Genomic DNA, 19421 nt, shown 5'->3' with positions numbered 1-19421 from the left:
AATACCTATAAAGCATTATGGACTTAAAATCAAATGCTTAGAGTTGACAATAACAATCTATTTCTCTAACATTCTCAATCATTTATATCATATTGTACATTTACCAGCTGCTAAAATCAAGACCCAAGATTATGTCAATTATTAACATTAAAATGAAACTGAAAACAAAGGAAATACTCTCTAATTTATATGTAAAAAAACATATTAAATTATCAATTACTAAATAAGTCCCTCTTAGAAATAAGTTGTTTCTACTTAACTTGTAAGGTTCCTAAGAAAAACAACATCTTCAAAAACATTACTCATATCACATCTGATTTTCAGTTCCAAATCTGCAATATAACCAAAGCCTTTTCGAGGTTAACATATCAGGAATTGCTATAGCTCTTACAGACAGATAGATCAAAAGCAGGGGGATACATAGGAGTCAACAGACTGGACTACTAGTGCTGCAGGCTCTGCAGGGAAAAGCCTCGCCACACGCCTCTGGGTCTGAATGTTGAAGCTGTGGTCTGTGTATTAGGCAGACCTTTTTCTGCTTTCTTTGAAGTCACTGTAACCCCAACCTTATAGTAGACAAATGCAAACAGCACCGGGAGTCCATGCATATTAATATTGTATCTCTAGATCTACTAAACTTTACCACCATAATTTTAAAATAACATTATAAACAGCATTAAAAATAAACTTTAAAATGTGAGCAGGTTGTACTAGAGAGTTATTTCATTAATTAAGAAACAGACACATTTTCAATAATCTTAAGTCCCTGGAAAACAGAAATACACAATGCCAGTCTCAAACTCTGCTTTTGCCATTAGTGTAGTGTGCAGCAGCAGGCCAAGTGTGAAGTTCTGGAGGGTTGGTTGGAGTGTTAAAGAAACTGATCTAAAATCTAAAAGCAGCCGAGTGAATCAAAGACCAAGAACATCTCTGGCTTCACCTGTGTGCTTCACACACACCTTGACTTTTTCAGAGGGGTCCATGATCCAAACTTGCAGAACACTGTACACCACAGGTACAGAGCATTGTTAATAACTTTATGATAAAAACATTTAAATTCTATATTTGGTTGACCCAGATAGAGAATACCATCAGAAAAAACACTGCACTCCCCAGGAAACCGAGGACTGGTCTGAACTGGGTTCACTGAATTTGGTCTGTTATCTCCTAGTAACCAGAGAAAGGCCACTACTAGATTCCACAAATAGAAAAGGTTACAAGTTTAATTTTTTTCCCAACTATTTTACTTAGTTTCTTCCCCTTTGATTCAATGTTCAATGCAGTAAATTTATTCTTTCCTTCAAGACCTTTGAAGTAAAATGAAACTTCAAAATAATGAGAAATGGATTATTCATAATTATATCTGACATTGTAAAAAAAAATTATCACAGTGGGCAAAGCTCAGAGATACTGTGTAGATCATGATAACTCCAGTTTATATGTATAAAGTCAGAGACATGAAGAAATAATGTGATAACAGAACATAGTATATCTTCAAAGCAAATCATTGCTTCCATATGCATATTTGCAGCAATGGAAAAAGTTGTTCAAAACAGAGAACAAATAAATATTTATTAGAAAAGTCAATGAAAATGAATTCAGGGGAAAAAAAAGGGAGGGTGAAAGAAATATCAAGTATGTGTTGCTGTAAATAACAATATTCACATCGGTAAGTCAAAAAAATGAGCATTCATGGTTTACTTTAGCCAGACACATAACACTGAAATATCATAAGGTTAAAACTCAGTCATCTACATTTTAGGTATGTATAGATTTAGGTAGTAGTGTTGTAAAGTACCCAAAAGCCAAAATTGATATTGATATTCTGGGAGGAAAGGTCAGGCTTTCCTATCAGGCTTTCCTGTCCCGTCGTCCCTCCTTTAGGGAGGGGAGGGAGAAGAATGTAGAAGTTTCTGGTTTGCAAGAACAATGGGTCATTCAGTTTTAAATCTAAAATAAAGCCCTGGCCAGTTGGCTCAGCGGTAGAGCGTCGGCCTGGCGTGCGGGGGACCAGGGTTCGATTCCTGGCCAGGGCACATAGGAGAAGCGCCCATTTGCTTCTCCACCCCCCCCTCCTTCCTCTCTGTCTCTCTCTTCCCCTCCCACAGCCAAGGCTCCATTGGAGCAAAGATAGCCCGGGTGCTGGGGATGGCTCCTCGGCCTCTGCCCCAGGTGCTAGAGTGGTTCTGGTCGCTGCAGAGCAACGCCCCGGAGGGGCAGAGCATCCCCCCCTGGTGGGCAGAGCGTTGCCCCTGGTGGGTGTGCCAGGTGGATCCCGGTCGGGCGCATGCGGGAGTCTGTCTGACTGTCTCTCCTCGTTTCCAGCTTCAGAAAAAAAAAAGAAGAAAAAAAAAAAGAAAAAAAAATCTAAAATAAAGGTTAACCTAGAAATTTATTCTCTTTCAATAGGAGGCAGCATTTACATACCACCTTGCATTGATTATAGTTCCTCCCCCTCCCTGGAATCTTGAGGGTAAATACCTCTAGGCTAGTGAGGGAAGATGAACCCTGAAAGATTTGAAAATATCTTTGATTGTGTTACCTTGAGAGTCTTAATGTTTCTGTGTATCCCCTAAACCAGTGGTCCCCAACATTTTTTGGGCCACGGACCAGTTTAATGTCAGAAAATATTTTCATGGACCGACCTTTAGGGTGAGATGGATAAATGTATCACATGACCGAGACAATTATTCTTTTTCAATTATTTAAGACTTACTGCACAGTAGTTGTGTACTGGATATTATGCTATGCCCAGAGTATAATATTGTACCAAACATTAATGACTTCTTCCCAGAGAAAGCTTACAGTCCAGTGAGAATCAGATAATGCAGCTAGAATAGAACCTTGTGTATTATTCATACAAAACAGAAACTGCACCACTTAACATTAAATAGCTGCTCTATGCTCACTCACAGCTACCTTCTCACATACATGCCTATGCAATAATGTACTTTTCTTATCTTTTCAATTAATATCATTCCTTAAAAGCTACATTATTAGTTGTTCTCCATGTACATTCTTGTATTATTCAGGTTTCTCAGGAAATGTATTTGTAAATTGACTGAGTCATAAAAGTATAATAATTTTGATAATTCTCACTTAGGTAACTGTTAGGTTAATAGTCAAGTATCAAGTTGCACAATTAAGTCTTCTCATTTAGTTTTTTTCTGTAAGGGCTTTATTTTTAACATCCGGCTTAGTTACATTCCATTTTAAAATACTCTATCTCGTATTCTAAAAATTTGGTACTATAAGAAATATTTTTAAAAGCAATATATATATTGTTAAATTGTGATAGGAGCAATTGAGAATAAAAGGTAATCTCAGTTTTATGACTACTGTGAACTAGATGGCATAAAAAATCAGTAGGCACATGGGAGAAATAAAGACAAGTATCATTAATTGACACAGTTACAGTAAAGAAGTTAAACTCAATTCTCCATTGTAATATAATCATCTATTACATTTGGAGGAGGGAATATTCTTCACATTATACATTACATGTGTTGATTTTTTATCTTCAAAATGTTTTAGCATTTGCAGAAAAAGTCCTATTTTCACTTAGTATTGATAAAACATTAAAATAATTCACTATAATTCTTCTGATTGTTCCTAATCATAAACAAATCATCTGATAATTTATAACAGTGAAACTAAATAATAATTAAAATTTTTCTTTCTAAGTAGTCTCCCTCAGATTGCTTTTTTTCACACCACTCCAAATTACTCTGAGGGGAAAAACCGGAAAGTTAAATGGAATTTATTGTTGGTTTAGATGCCTACCAAAATTCCAACTGAATTTCTTTGTTCAGATATTATATAACTACCAATTGTTAGTCTATAAAGCAAGTTTAGAAGCATAACATTACATTTTAGCTCTCTTTTTGCTCCATAACTAACCTTATATTCATCTAATAAAATTGTACCCTAACCCCTCAAGCTCTTATCCCAACATTAATAACCATTCGTATCTAATTCAGTCTTCAAAATTTCTCCAGCCACCTGGCCCAATTGTGTTTCAAAACCTCCGGCTTTGTGTTTTGGATTCTCACATTATCTTTAAACAGTAACTAAGGTATTTAAAAGAGCCCTGTCAGCTTGTCTGGTTCTACTTTTGATTTGCCTTAAAATCGCTATAATTGAAAGAGAAACTGTTAGAATGAACCATGACCCTCCTATCTTCTTGCAATTTATGAGGGAGAGATGAAAAAAGTGTAGGAAATTACTTCCATCCTAGAAAGTAGTGAATGTTTAACCTAGCCTTTGTCAAGCCAGGAATCTGTTTGTATACTGAACATTGTCATCCTGCATATTTCTGAAAGTTAATTATCTAACTATTCCTATTCAGTTATCTACTTACTCTAGTATTTACAAATTACTTAATAGGATTGGTTTCTTAAAAAAAATTAATTCCTGAATTAACAGGCAAGAATAACCAGATTTATAGCCCTGTTCTCCTAGTAGTCACTTATTCTATCTGATAAGTTGGTCTTTCATAATAAAAGATATATATTAAATTACCCATAATATAGATATTAATTATTAAAAAGTCATAAATCCAAACCTAAATTTTATGCATTTTTAGGAGGGAGAAAAGGACAATAAACAAAAATCAGCTAGAGTCAACAAAATCTGTTAATATTGATTCAAGATGAAGCAAATGATAACGATGAGAAGGGAGAGGAGAGGAGAGGAGAGGAGAGGAGAGGAGAGGAGAGGAGAGGAGAGGAGAGGAGAGGAGAGGAGAGGAGAGGAGAGGAGAGGAGAGGAGAGGAGAGGGGAGGGGAGGGGAGGGGAGGGGAGGGGAGGGGAGGGGAGGGGAGGAGAAGGGGGGAGGGGAGGGGAGGGGAGGGGAGGGGGAAGGTGAGAGGAGGGGAGGGGAGGGGAGGGGGAAGGGGAGGGGGGAAGGGGAGGGGAGGGGAGGGGAGGAGAGAAAGAAGAAGAGAGGAGTGGAATACAAGACAGAGAGAGGAGGAGGGAGAGAGAAAAGTTAGGAAAGAGAGATCAGAGAAATGAATACTCAGAGTAAAGTTAGGCTGGTGTGCTTTCTTCTTGAAGCTGGAGAGAGCTGCCTAGAGTCAGAAGAAATTTCACCTCTTCAACCTCATTGGAGCTCTGCTAGGAAGTTCAAACAAAATGAAACATTCACTGAACCATATTTTGTAGTTCACTATCTAAGTGACTATCCCACAATAAGGGCTTGGTAATTATATTTCATTTATTTAAGCTATTTTCTAATTTTCTTAACTATTCTTTACATGTGGACTTCTGAGATACATGTTCTGAAGGATTTACAGATAATTCATGCCTACTAGCCTGCATCATTTTGTTTTCTATTGCTTAATGTTATGCTAGTGCTTACTAACCATAAAATACCAGTGTAATAATATCAAGCATTAAGAAAGGTTATAAGAAACACACTCTAGACAACTTGATATATATAGAGACAGTGTTGGAGAAGAGATTTCAATATCTTAATATAAACTTAATATAAATTTCCCTGACCCATGGAAAAAAGTGTTCTTTGGTATTAGTACCAGGAATAGTTGTACTTTTCCTATCTAATAATTATGCTTTTGTCTTTTTAAATCTGAGAATCATGTAGCTCTTTATATGTCTCTATTTTGAGTACCAAAAACACTGAACCAAATTTGGATCTCACACATAGCATATGCACAAGGCATAATAACATATTTTGGGTAATGATCTCAATACTGGTTTCAATATTCAATATTGAGCTAATTTTTGTGACTGTGAATCTATCACTGGGGAACAAAATTTTTGTTGCATCCACAAAAACACTTGCTTTTACCTAATTCGAGTGTGCTGATCTCAAATCTGACATTAGTTTTTCTCTGTAAACTACAGTTTTTTTGCAATTCAAGATTTTAGGTTTTCATCTTATTGTAAACTTTTCAACATTTAGTTTAACATAATGAAGTAGAATATCTTCTTGGGCATCATTTTTGTGAAGACATAATAATTTACATAATGCAGTAAATATACTAATACACTAAAAAATATTGCATTAGAATTTGCCTACAATTTCAAAATAGAACATATTAAAACACTTATTTAATCATAAAATTTGCTCAAAACTTATTTAAATTCTATTCAGGCAAAAATTTGCGCTTGTAGCTCTTGCATTTGTGTACTTGTTGAGGACAATCTCATTTCATGCTCCAGCAGTAGTCTGCTCATCACTAACAGCTCCAAGATTTGGGGGAAATTTATCAAGGTTACTATTCAGGAAGTGAATCTTAATGCTCATGTTACATCCAATGTCGCAAAAAGCCAACAGCATCCTTTGAATCAGAATTCATAGTTTTCTGCTTTTTGTGTTGCCAAGGAAGTTCTTTGTAACTGCCACAAAAGACTGCCATGCTGCTTTCTCCTCCTTACTCATCTTCCTGGCAAATTCTTCGCCACATATGAGGGTTCGAATTTGAGGTCCATTGAATACACCTGCTTTTATCTTCTCAAAAGACAATGCAGGAAAAGCAAAAATAATATGCTGAAGGCATTCACTTTCTTTATTCAAAGCCAAACAAACTCCTTCATTAAGCCAAGTTTGATGTGAAGTGGGGGAAAAATGATCCTGTCTCGATTAACTACAGGTTCACTCACAATATTGTGCATCCCTACTTCCAGAGCTTCACATTTTGGTCACTCCTTCTGTGTCCACTGTTTATCCCGATCTCGGCTGTCCCACAAACACAGAAAGCAAGGATACTTCGTGAAACCTCTCTGTTGTCCTAGCAGGAAATTTACAATTTTAAGATCCACACAAATGATCCAGTTATGCTCCTCATACTTCATAAAGTTGAGGACAATTTTTATGTCATTATAATCTTCTCGCAGATGAGTTGAATCACCAATTGGAACTGCTGCATAAACATTATCATTGTGTAGGAGAACACATTTCAGACTTTGCTTAGAGCTGTCAAGAAATAGCCACCATTCTGTTGGACTGTAAGTGGTAACACCTAGCTGGCTGAGAAGACTATTGATATCATGACAGTAAACAAAGTGTTTGTCTTTGGAAAAAAAGTCCACAAAAATTTGTTCACACTTCCTGAAATGGGATACTTTAGCTGACCAGTGAAGTACATTCTTTTCTTAAAGCCTGGAGGCTAATAACCCAGCTGCTTTCTTTGATAGGCTCAAATCTCTTACTAAGTCATTTAATTTGGATTGGCTAAACTGCTGAGGAGTTAATGACTGCTTGGCATCAGAAGAAGACCTTTCAGATTCTACAACCATTTCCTCATGCATCTTATCAAAATACACTTGACCACCATGTTCACTTTCTTTGTCCTTAGAAGAAATAAAACCATTGAAAACTGGAACCGGGAGTGTCTCAGAGTGTGGGATAGGTCGTATTGCTGAAGGAATATTAGGATATGCAATCATATGCTGTTTTCTTCTTGCTGATGCCCTTTGTATGGATCATACAGAAATAACAGTCACTGCTGTGGTCCTTAGATTCACACCAAACCATGGGAATACCAAAAGGCATTCCTTTGCATTTTCCTTTTGTCTAGTTACAAAGAATTTCCTCACAATTACAACACACAATATGAGAAGCCCAATTCTTGTCTTGATCACCAAGGGGAACTTGAAAATCGGCAATATATGCATGTATCACAAATGATGAAATATTGCTCCTTTGAAGTTGAAGTGTGTAACAGTCACATATATAACAGAAGGTGTCAGGACTATTCTTGCATTTACACCTACTCGAAGAAGCCATGATTCAATCTTAAAACAAAATAAGAGGATGTTTTTATTAGATAATAATTTTTTACATTTAAAAACAACTACAATTATTTAAAAGTGATGTTTGTAAAACATTAATTGCCTTGTGGTTATGTTCAATCCAAGAGTTGTTGCCCTTTAGCTCCAATTAAAAAGCCAATGCAGGCCCTGGTCAGTTGGCTCAGTGGTAGAGCATTGGCTTGGCGTGCAGGAGCCCCAGGTTCGATTCCCAGCCAGGGCACACATGAGAAGTGCCCATCTGCTTCTCCACCCCCCCTCTCCTTTCTCTCTGTCTCTCTCTTCCCCTCCTGCAGCCAGGGCTCCATTGGAGCAAAGTTGTCCTGGGCACTGAGGAAGGCTCCATGGCCTCTGCTTCAGTGCTAGAGTGGCTCTGGTTGCAACAGAGCAATGCTCAAGATGGGCAGAGCATCACCTCCTGGTGGGCATGCCAGGTGGATCCCGGTCCGGTGCATGTGGGAGTCTGACTGCCTCCCCCCGTTTTCAGCTTCGGAAAAATGCAAAAAACAAAACAAAAACAAACAAACAAACAAAAAAACCCAATGCATACCATTAACTGTAACAAAAAGAAATTAAAATTGCATAAAAACTAGAGCATGCACCAAAAAATGGATTTCAGATTTGGAATCAGAAATGCAGAAATATATAGAAACAGTTCTAAAACCTCATGCAAGAGAAAATGGAAAAAAATATTGTTCCCCAGTGTTATATAACTTAATAGAATGTAAATTGGAGGAAATAAAGGCATTGAAGAAAAAAGCATAAGGTAAACTTGAGAAATAAATATTTTAGCTAAATGATTCTGGCCTAATCATGTTCTCAGTTTATAAAGCTTATCTTTTTTCTAATTCATTTTTAACTAATTTTAGAGAATTAAAATATAATTTTACATCATTTAGTAATGTGTAGGGCTCAGTGTAACAAAAAGTCATATAAACATAGACTTCCAAAAATTAATCAATTTGTTTTTCGTATTCAATATCAGGTTCCAGGGTTGGATAACCTAAATATAACTACTTTAGGATGTCTCATTGTCATAGACTTATGTATCTTTTTGACTGGCAATTTTTGCGTGATCTCAGAATGTGTGTTCAGGTATGAAATCTATTTTTCAGACAAAAGAAAACAAAGAAAGATAAAAAGGATACTTTCTATAGGGACTTCTTTCTATGCCTCACTTACTAGAACTGTGTCATTAGGTCCCCTGTAGTGCAAAAAATAAATAAATAAGTAAATAAATGCTTAAAAATAAACTTTTTGAAATATCTAATCATCATTAAATTAATACAAATAAAAAGAAGATTAGACTGGGTATTGAAAATGCCACAAAAGTATATTCCATATTTTGTTTTAATTATATTTATTTAAATGTAATTTTTTGAGTCTTCTCTTTTTTCTTACTTGAAAAAATGTAATTATTTCCCCTACAAATAATTCTTGTGACTTTAAATAAAGTATAATATTTAAACTTGCTGTCTGACCTGTAGTGGCGCAGTGGATAAAGCGTCGACCTGGAAATGCTGAGGTTGCCGGTTCAAAACCCTGGGCTTGCCTGGTCAAGGCACATATGGGAGTTGATGCTTCCAGCTCCTCCCCCTTCTTTCTCTCTGTCTCTCTCTTTCTCTCTCTCTCTCTCCTCTCTAAAAATGAATAAATAAAATAAAAAAAATAAAAAAATAAAAAATAAATAAAATTTTAAACTTGCCTGTCATATAATAAATGTTTAATATATGCCAATTATTTTTTCTCTAAAGTAGGTATTCAAACAGAAACCATGGAACTATTCATTTAAAATAGTCAATTATTAAAAAAAAATTTAAAGCAAAGAAATATGGGGGGGAAATCTTAGTTTAAAATGTAAGCAATATTTATGCCAAGTACAAACTATTTTACACATTTCCTATATTGTCTGTAACTTAAGAATTTAATATACCAGAATGTGATTTTCGGAGTAATATGACTAACATATAATAAACTAAATTATGCCAACTTCATAGCCTTTAAATATCAAGAAAAACACAAATTTGTATCTGTAGATTTTCTGCTAACATTTCAGAAATTGACTATAGCAATGACACTATTCTTTTTTCCCCGATTTTTATATCTTCCTTTCAGTTGTTGAAAACTGTGCCATGTCCCTCTGGGAAGAGAAAAAATTCTAAAGAGCACATCATGACACACTGTTTCAGAAAAGAAAAATAGGTTCCTGAAAATATATCATGAAATCAATATATTTCCACAAGTGACCAGCTTAATCACCCAACCTTCCAGTCAAAAGGATTCTAATTGAAATGCTGTGCTTCCTCTCTGTCTTCAAAACTCTGAGTTTGCTCAACAATACATTGACCATTTTATAGAAGTAAGTAGATCTAGAGAGCTATGTATTGACTTGAAAGAACATTGCAAGTCTAGCCAGAAGGCTGCAATGCCTGTGCTTAGAAGTAATCAATAAAAAAAAATCGTATTCATAGTTTTCTCTATTTATTTCTGTCAGATGTATTATGGAGATCCTTTACATTCTAAGAGTGGCATAAATGTAGCAAGAATAAATTTTCTACTAGATAATGGTGCTATCTGCCTTTGCAAAAGCCCCTCAAAAGTTGCAATTATTAGTGTTCTGTCAAAAATAAAAAAGCACGACTTTTCTACTATAATAAATGGCAAGAAAGCCCCATGAATTTTAGAGAAAGATAATATGTGTGTGAAATATTTAAAGTTCTTTTTCCAATATCTCTTATATAAGATTTCTTTCACCAACCTCTAAGAAACTTATTAGAAACAGAAAACACCATTTTCACATTTTTTCTCAGAAAAAAATGGTAAAATAATGATGAGAATAACTTAAAGGAAACTATCACAATTTGGCTGTTTACTTGGTAAACAGATGTACTGCCCTTGTGTCATTCTCTCCCTGAGGAACACATGCCTACCTTTTTCACATAACAAAAGAACTGGTCTTATTTCTGTAACTGGTCCAGCATTACCGTTTCAGGCTATTTTAGGTAAAAGAGTCTCCTTTGGAGAGTGATGTATGGCTGACAATATCCTCCACTTGGAACTTCTGTTCTGATCAAGATGATTGAGACAATAACTCTTTATTGTTTCTTGATTAGGGTTGTGTCTCTGCACACTGTCAAACACTTCTGTGTTATCATGTACTACCTACCTAACTAAATCAATTCTTTTTATCTTAAATTAAGCCACAAAGTATGTGAGTTTCTAAGTCAAGTATTAAGACCCAAACAGTCATATAATACTAATAAATGCATCTTTTAATACTTTCTTGCATTGTTTATATTTATTTTTTACATTTATTTGGGGGTTATGCTGTTCACTTTAAATTCTTAACATTTCACATCAAATTAATGTGCACAAGTCCTTCAGCAATAACAATATACATTTCTTTTATTATAGATATCAGCTCTGACATGCTCCCAGCTTCTGACCTTAGGTAAGTTACCTAACCTCCATAAATTTCAATCTCTACAATATTAAAATGGATATAATAACAGCTTCAATTTTATATAAGATAATATTATATGTCATTATATTTGAAACATTATTTTATAGCTCTTAATGGGGGATCAAAGTCTTTAAACTATTTATTCCTCTCATCAGAAAGAAAAAGAGCAGAAAACATCCTCAAAAAAAGAGATCAGTATATCAACAGCAGAGACACTTTATATATTGGAACTACCACATGCAGCTTGGCTAGAGTGAGAGTTATAAAGAAGATCAGAGTATCTATCAAGACCAGAGGGATGTTTGAAGATGAAATTGTAGTGGACTTAGGAAATTTGGATTTTAGCCTATATTGACCAACCAATTTAAGTAGAGACCAATATGGTCATTTCTGTTTTGGTAAAAGATATCTAAATGTATAAGATGAAGTAGACATGCACAAGACCAGAAACAGGGGCATTAATTCTTAAACCACTGCAATAGTACAGATATAGAAATAATTAAATGTTTACTAAAGCACAGGGAATGAGGTTAGGGATGAGAGTAGGAAGAGAGATTTTTTAGCAAATAGAATTTGGGGGCTAGATGGATGAAGCAAGCAAGGGAACATCAGAAAGTATGTACCTATGACCTGGGAGACATTTGTGCTGGAAGTTTCGATTTGGGAAACAAATCTGAATCAGATCATGTGAGCTGCTGAGATGTTCCAGAGAGTATATAGAGGGAGACAAGAAAGCAAAACGACGATATTAAGAACATAGAAATGCCATGACCCTGTCTCTATTTTTAATTATTAATCTAATCATCCAAGGTTAACAGAACAAAATGAATCAAGAGAAATAAATAAAAATAAGCGATGACACATTTTGTTGATTAGGTCATGGGAAAACTGTATGAGACATTTACAGGACTGTTTGTTTAACTCTTTTCTTCTCCTGGAGATTGTCTCCATTCTTAACCTTGGGACACTGCTCTTTCTGTAGTTACAACTGACTGGTCCAGAGAGGTCATGAAACCTGACCTTACCTCATTGCCAGGAACGTATTAAGTATTAAATGTATTATTCCTTAAGAATTTAGGAAATTGTTTGTACCGCCCTTCCGCTCAGCAGAGGGCGCCTTCCTAAAGAATCCGTTGTACTCCTAAACATTGGCCATGTTCCTTCCAGCATGCTGGGTTGGACTGGGTTTGTACCTCCTCTCTGATGGATCAGGCATTTATCCCACTTCTGAATGCTCCGCTTTTTCAGCTTCCAGAAAGGAGGAAAAGATTCTCAGAGGTTGTTGTTCCTGGGGCAGAGAAGCTCTACAGAACTGTCATTGACCAGAACTGGATCATTGTTTCCCCCCGGAGCTTTGAGAAAGAACATCCCGAGGCAAGATGGCGGTGGAGTCTCGGCCGCTGCCCCGGGTCCGGCATAGCTCAGGGGTATTGGGCTGAGGCGATAGTACCCGCGCAGCTCCGATCCCGAGCGCAGGGGCTTCGAGCAGACAAAGAGCAGGCAAGCCCCTCGGAAGTGAGAAGCTGCCTTGGCTGTGAGTCCTCTGCAAGATCACTAATGATTACGTGGCATTTCCGCGACACAGGCAGGTCCTCAGGGTTTGTGCAAGTTTGTAAACATGTTCACCATTTCTCAGACCTCGAGAGCCTGGTTCATTGACAGAGCCCGTCAGGCCCAAGAGGAAAGACTTGTGCAGAAGGAGCAGGAGCGGGCCACTGTCGGGATTCAGGCCCACGTCCGGAGTTTTCTCTGTCAGAGCTGGCTGCAGAGAGAGATCCGGAGAGAGATCGATGAGTTTTTTAAAGCAGATGACTCTGGGTCCAGTAAAATAAGTAAACTTTGTATTTTTAAGATTGCCAGGAAACTGCTGTTCTTGTTCAGAATTAAAGAGGACAATGAGAAATTTGAAAAGTTGTGTCGCTGTATCCTGAGCAGCATGGATGCTGAGAATGAACCCAAGGTGTGGTATGTGTTCCTGGTTCTCTCCAAGGATCTCACCCTCTTATGGATTAAACAGATCAAGGGCATTCTGTGGTATTTCTGTGAGTTTCTTGAGCAGCTCAAGCCTGAAATCTTACAAGACTCCAGACTGGTCACCCTGTACCTCACGATGCTTGTCACCTTCACGGACACTTCAACATGGAAAATTCTCCAGGGAAAAAGTGAGAGTCTCCGACCAGCCATGAACCACATTTGCGCAAATATGGGACATTTCAACCAGCACGGACTTTATTCTGTGCTGCAGGCACTGCTGACCCACGGCCTGGCGTGGCCCCGGCCCTGTCTGTCCAGGGACATTGCGGCCTTCTCGCTGGCGCTGTGCACTGTGATTGCTGCACAGTTTTCAGACAATCTGCTTCGGCAGTTCCTCACCCACATCATGTCTGTGTCTGCTCTCATGACTCATCTCAGCCTGGTGACCCCTGAGCACCTCACCATCTTAGAATCTCATGACATGTTTCATAAATTCATCACCTTTTTAAGAGATAAGGATTGATGCCGTGATGCCTGTGAAAGTTTAGAAGGATGCCATACGCTTTGTCTGATGGGCAACTTCCTGCGCTTGGGCTCCCTTAGCCCCCGAGTGTTAGAGGAGGAGAGGGATGGTTTCGTGAGTTTGCTCACCCAGATGCTGTGCTACTGTCAGAAGTATGTGTCCCAGAAGAAGTCCAACCTGACCTACTGGCACCCTGTCCTGGGCTGGTTCTCCCAATCTGTGGACTATGGCCTTAACAAATCCATGCCTTTAATCACCAAACAGCTGCAGGTCCTGTGGGGGGTGCCTCTGATCCCAACCTTCTTCAGTGACATCCTGAGCAAGAAGCTGCTGGGGAACCAGGATCCGGAGGCCCACGTGCAGCCAGCTTCCCCCAGAATGTGCTTCCCATGAAGAATCTCCTGAAGGGGGCATTTCAGAAGTCTGCATCAGAGTGGAACATTCTCAAGCCCATGGGGGGGTAAACGCATTGACTCTGTGGAGGTACAGAAGGTTTGCAACATCTGTGTCCTCTATCAGACCTCACTGACCACTCTGACCCAGATCTGGCTGCAGATACTCACAGGTCTCACCTTGATGACCTGCTGCCCAAACTGTGGGCATTTATCTGTGAGCTGGGGCCCCACGGAGGGTTAAAGCCCTTCTTCGAGTGCCTCAACAATGACACTGAGGAGTCTAGGCAGCTCTTGGCCATGCTGATGCTGTTCTGTGACTGTTTCTGGCACCTCACCACGATCCTTGATGACATTGAAGTTTACGAAGAACAAATTTCATTCAAACTGGAAGAGCTGGTCACCATCTCCTCTTTCCTGAACTCCTTCGTGTTTAAGATGATCTGGGATGGGATCGTAGAGAATGCCAAGGGCAAGACCCTGGAGCTGTTCCAGTCCATCCACGGCTGGCCGATGATGCTGTATGAGCGGGACTGTCAGCACCACTTTGCCCCTGAGGACCACTGGTTGCAGAAGGATCTCAAACCTAGTGTGCTCTTTCAAGAACTGGAAAAGGATAGAAAATGTGCCCAGCTGATCCTGCAGTACATCCCTCATGTCATTCCTCACAAAAACAGAGTTCTCCTGTTCCAAAACATGGTTACCAAGGAGAAGGAGAGGCTGGGGCTCATGGAGACCAGCTCCGTTAATAAAAATTTTTAAATGAATTAAAAAAAAAAAGAATTTAGAAAATTAATTTTAAAAATACAACTATTAATAAAAAAATTACAAAGTTGGTATGAAAATCAGTTATTCCAGAGAACATGTCACCTGTAGGTTTGGAACTTTAAAAGACATTGTAGAGGAACACAAAAATCAAGGAACTGCCACTCCCTAGGTCTCTTTATGCAGAAAAGAGAATGAGGTTGAAAAATTTAGGTGAAGTTTGAGAATCTCAGAAAAACTAGTATGGTGCAAGTTCTGAAATATAGCAGGGGGAACCTGCTTTATTAGGAAATAACAAAAATTATTTCTGTTTAGGATCCAATGAAGAATTAACAAACAAAAAAACAAACAAACAAAATATATAGGTAAGGCACAGTGGATCAGGCTTCTGAAGCACAGGAAACCTTGAAAGACTAAAAGAAATGAGAACGACAACATGACAATGGAGTACGTGAATGTTCCAACTTCCACCCAAGAACCAAAGTGGATTACAACTTAATTTTAAGAACTATCATCTGGTAAAACCAATTTTGGACTAAACTAAGAGGACTTTAACCAAGGAACACTGAAGAAGCCACACTGAGATGGGTAGGAAAAGAAGAAACACAGGGCTGCCTAGCTCCCGGAAGCAAACGGCAGCCTGGAGAGGCTCGCGTGGTGGGAAGAGAGTTTAGCGGAGAGGGGAGGGTCTCAGGCCCCAGGAACAAAGCCCCAGACTGTAGGCCTAGAACCTAGAAAAAGCATATGGACAGTATTGGCTGCAAAACAAGTAAGGATACTGTTTGTGAAAAAGAGATTTCACAGACACAGGATTCTTCTTAAAGGGACCATGCAGAAAACCTCTCTTACAACCACTCACCCGAAAATTCAAGGGACAGGAAGAGAGGAGAGGACTGAAGTAGCAGGAAGAGATTATAATCTAGGAAGCACAGGCAGAAACACTTTGAGGGAGAGCCACCCTAACCCCTGGGCTGATTTACACCCCAAATCTGAAATGAATATTTCCCCTCAAACCAGCAATACCAGCAAAGGGAGGCAGGACACCAGCAAAACAAGCTCTTCCATGACACTCAGAGCAGAGTTGCTTAGAAGGAGGGAGCCTTAAGAAGTAGAGTATTTAGTGCTAGAGTCTGAGCTGCAGCACCCCCACCCACACTGGTAAAGGCTTGCTGGAAGGCGGGCTATGGTGGGACAAGGAAACGCAGTCCAGTCAGCAGGGGCAAAAGCTGAGCCAGCCATGACTGAGGCCCAGCATCAGCTCAGTCTTGCCTAGCAGGGACAGAAGGTGCATACAGAAGCAGTCCGGCTGGCTGCGAGCTTGCTTACAATCCCACCCGCAAGGGAAAGGCAAAAGCCTGGGAACTGCAGAGACCTATGGCTGAGTGCCAACACGCAGCCCCCTCCTGCCCGCATAGCTGAGGCTTGTGGTCCAACATGCGAGCACAACTCCACCAGCGGGGGTGGGGTGAAAGCCCAGGAACTGATGGAGACCCACAGCGGAGCACAGGCATGCAGCCCAGCCCAGCTCGTGGAGCTGGGGTTTGCGGCCCTACATGAGAGCGAAGCTCTACTCGCGGGAGTGGGGCGAAAGCTCAGGAATAGTTGGAGATCCGCGGGTGGGCAAAGGTGCTCACCCCACCTTGAGGTGCCAAGGCTTGTGGCCCTGAGCACAACACACAGCCCCACCATTGGGGGCAGGGCAAAGGCCAAGGCTTGTAGACCGGGGCAAGTGAACAGAGGCCCTCCTGTAGATGAGAGGCAGAAACCACAGGGATAGCTGCAGCGGCCAGCGCCGGCAATGCCCATACCTGAATGCCCAAGGCAGCAGCAGAGGAGGTGTTGAGCCTGCAGACATACCACACCTAGGGAACACAGAGGCCTCAGCCATTGGATTCCATTGGCCACAAATACTTATACACAGACAGAATGGGAAGGCAGAGAAATGCAACCCAAATGAATCAAGAGAAATCCCCAGAAAAAGACTTGAATGAGTCAGATATAACCAAATTACCAGATACAGAGTTTAAAATAATGATTGTTAGGATGCTTAAAGATGGGCATAATGAACAACTAAATAAATAGGTAGCAAGTATAAAAAAGGACATTGAAATGAGTCAGAAATGACAAATACAATATCAGAAATGAAGACCACAATGGAAGGAATTAAAAGCAGGATGGATGAAGCTGAGGAATGAATCAGCGAGTTAGAAGACAACATAAGTGAAAGCAGAGCAGCAAAAAGAAAAGAGACTCAAAAAGTCTGAGGAAACTCTAAGAGAGCTCTGTGATAACATGAAGAGAAATACCATCCACATCTTCCTGAAGAAGAAGAAAAAAATCAAGGGATAGAGACTTTGTTCAATCAAATCAAGCTGAAAACTTCCCTAAATTGATGAAGGAAAAAATCACACAAGTTCAAGAAGTACAGAAAACTCCATTAAAGAGAAACCCAAAGAAATCTACACCAAGCCATATCATAATTAAAATACCAAAGCTAAGTGATAAAGAGAAAATATTAAAAGCTGCTAGAGAAAAAAGGCTATCACCTACAAAGGAGCCCCCATAAGGATGACATCAGACTTCTCAACAGAAACACTAGAGGCCAGAAGAGAATAGCAAGAAATATGCAAAGTAATGCAGAACAAGAGCCTACAATCAAGACTTCTTTATCCAGCAAGGTTATTGTTTAAAATTGAAGGAGAAATAAAAAGTTTCCTAGACAAAAAAAAAAAAAAAACTCAAGAAATTCATTATAACAAAACCAATGTTGCAAGAAAGGTTAAGGAGCCTGTTCAAAACAGACCAAACGGGGAAAAGAATATAGCAAAAGAGGAATACAGGTTTCAAGAATAAAATGGCAATAAACAACTACATATCAATAATAACTTTAAATGTAAATGGATTAAATGATTTAATCAAAAGACATAGGGTAGCTGCGGGGATAAGAAAACAGGACCCATACATATGCTGTCTACAAGAGACACACCTTAAAACAAAAGATGCACAGAGACTAAAGATAAAAGGATGGAAAAAAATATTTCATGCAATGGAAATGAAAAAAAAAGCTGGAGTAGCAATACTTATATCAGACAAAATGGACTTTAAAACAAAGGCTATAGTAAGAGATAAAGAAGGTAACTACATAATGATAAAGGGAGCAATCCAACAGGAAGATATAATCATTGTAAATATCTACACACCTAATATAGGAGCACATAAATATATAAAGCAGACTTTGATGGATATAAAAAGCGAGATCAACAGCAATATTATAAGAGTAGGGATTTCAATACCTCACTAACATCATTAGATAGATCCTCAAGAAAAAATATTAATAATGAAAAGCAGACTTAAAGGACACACTAGATCAACAAGATTTAATAGATATCTTCAGAACTTTTCACCCTAAAGCAGCAGAATATACATTCTCTTCAAGTGCTCATGGTACATTTTCTATGATATAGCACATGTTAGGGCACAAAAGTGGTCTCAACAAATTTAAAAAGATTGAAATCACATCAAGCATTTTCTCTGATCACAATGGCATGAAACTAAAGTCAACCACAACAGAAAAAATCAAAAATACTCAAACACTTGGAAACTAAATAGCATGTTATTAAATAACAAAATGGTTGACAATGAAATCAAAGAAGAAGTAAAAAATTCCTAGAACTGAATGATAATAAGCATACAACAACTCCAAATTTATGGGACACAGCAAAAGCAGTACTGCAAGGGAAATTTATAGCATTACAGGCATACCTTAAGAAGCTAGAAAAAGCTCAAATAAAAAACTTAACCTTGAATTTAAAAAACTAAAAAAATAACAGCAAGGAAAGCCCTGAGGTAGTAGAAGGAAGGAAATAATAAAGATAGAGCAGAAATAAATGACATAGAGGCCAAAGAAACAATACAGAGGATCAATGAAACCAGGAGCTGGTTCTTTGAAAAAGTAAACAAGATTGATAAACCTTAAGCCAGACTCACCAAGAAAAAAAAAGAGAGGACTCAAATAAGTAAAATTAGAAATGAGAGTGGGGAAATAACAACTGACACAACAGAAATACAAAGGATTGTAAGAAAATACTATGAAGAACTGTATGCCAAAAACTTAGACAACCTAGATGAAATGGATAAATTTCTTGAAACAAATAATATTTTAAAAATCAATCTGGAATAATTAGAAAACCTTAACAGACTGATCACAGCAAATGAGATCAAAGCAGTTATCAAAAAATTACCAACAAACAAAAACCCAGGGCCTGATGGCTTCACAAGTGAATTCTACCAAATATTCAAAGAAGAGCTAACTGCTATCCTTCTCAACCTATTTCAAAAAATTCAAGGAGAAGAAAGACTTCCAAGCTCCTTTTATGAGGCAAGCATAATTCTGATTCCAAAACCAGGTAAAGACAACACAAAAAAGGAAAATTATAAGCCAATATCACTGATGAATGCAGATGATAAAATCCTCAACAAAATATTAGCCAACCAGATTCAGCAATATATGAAAAGAATCAAACATCAT

At 38.4% G+C, this 19421-nt stretch overlaps 1 pseudogene; it reads left to right on the top strand.

The window, feature by feature from the left end:
• Nucleotides 1–12654: 12654 nt before the first annotated feature.
• On the top strand, nt 12655–14890 carry LOC136316441 (ubiquitin-protein ligase E3B pseudogene; annotated as a pseudogene).
• The last annotated feature ends 4531 nt before the right edge of the window (nt 14891–19421 follow it).

Source organism: Saccopteryx bilineata, chromosome 12 (assembly GCF_036850765.1).
Source record: "Saccopteryx bilineata isolate mSacBil1 chromosome 12, mSacBil1_pri_phased_curated, whole genome shotgun sequence".
Classification (NCBI taxonomy): domain Eukaryota; kingdom Metazoa; phylum Chordata; class Mammalia; order Chiroptera; family Emballonuridae; genus Saccopteryx; species Saccopteryx bilineata.
The sequence above is the reverse complement of the archived record's forward strand: the minus strand, read 5'-3'. Positions and strand labels throughout refer to the sequence as shown.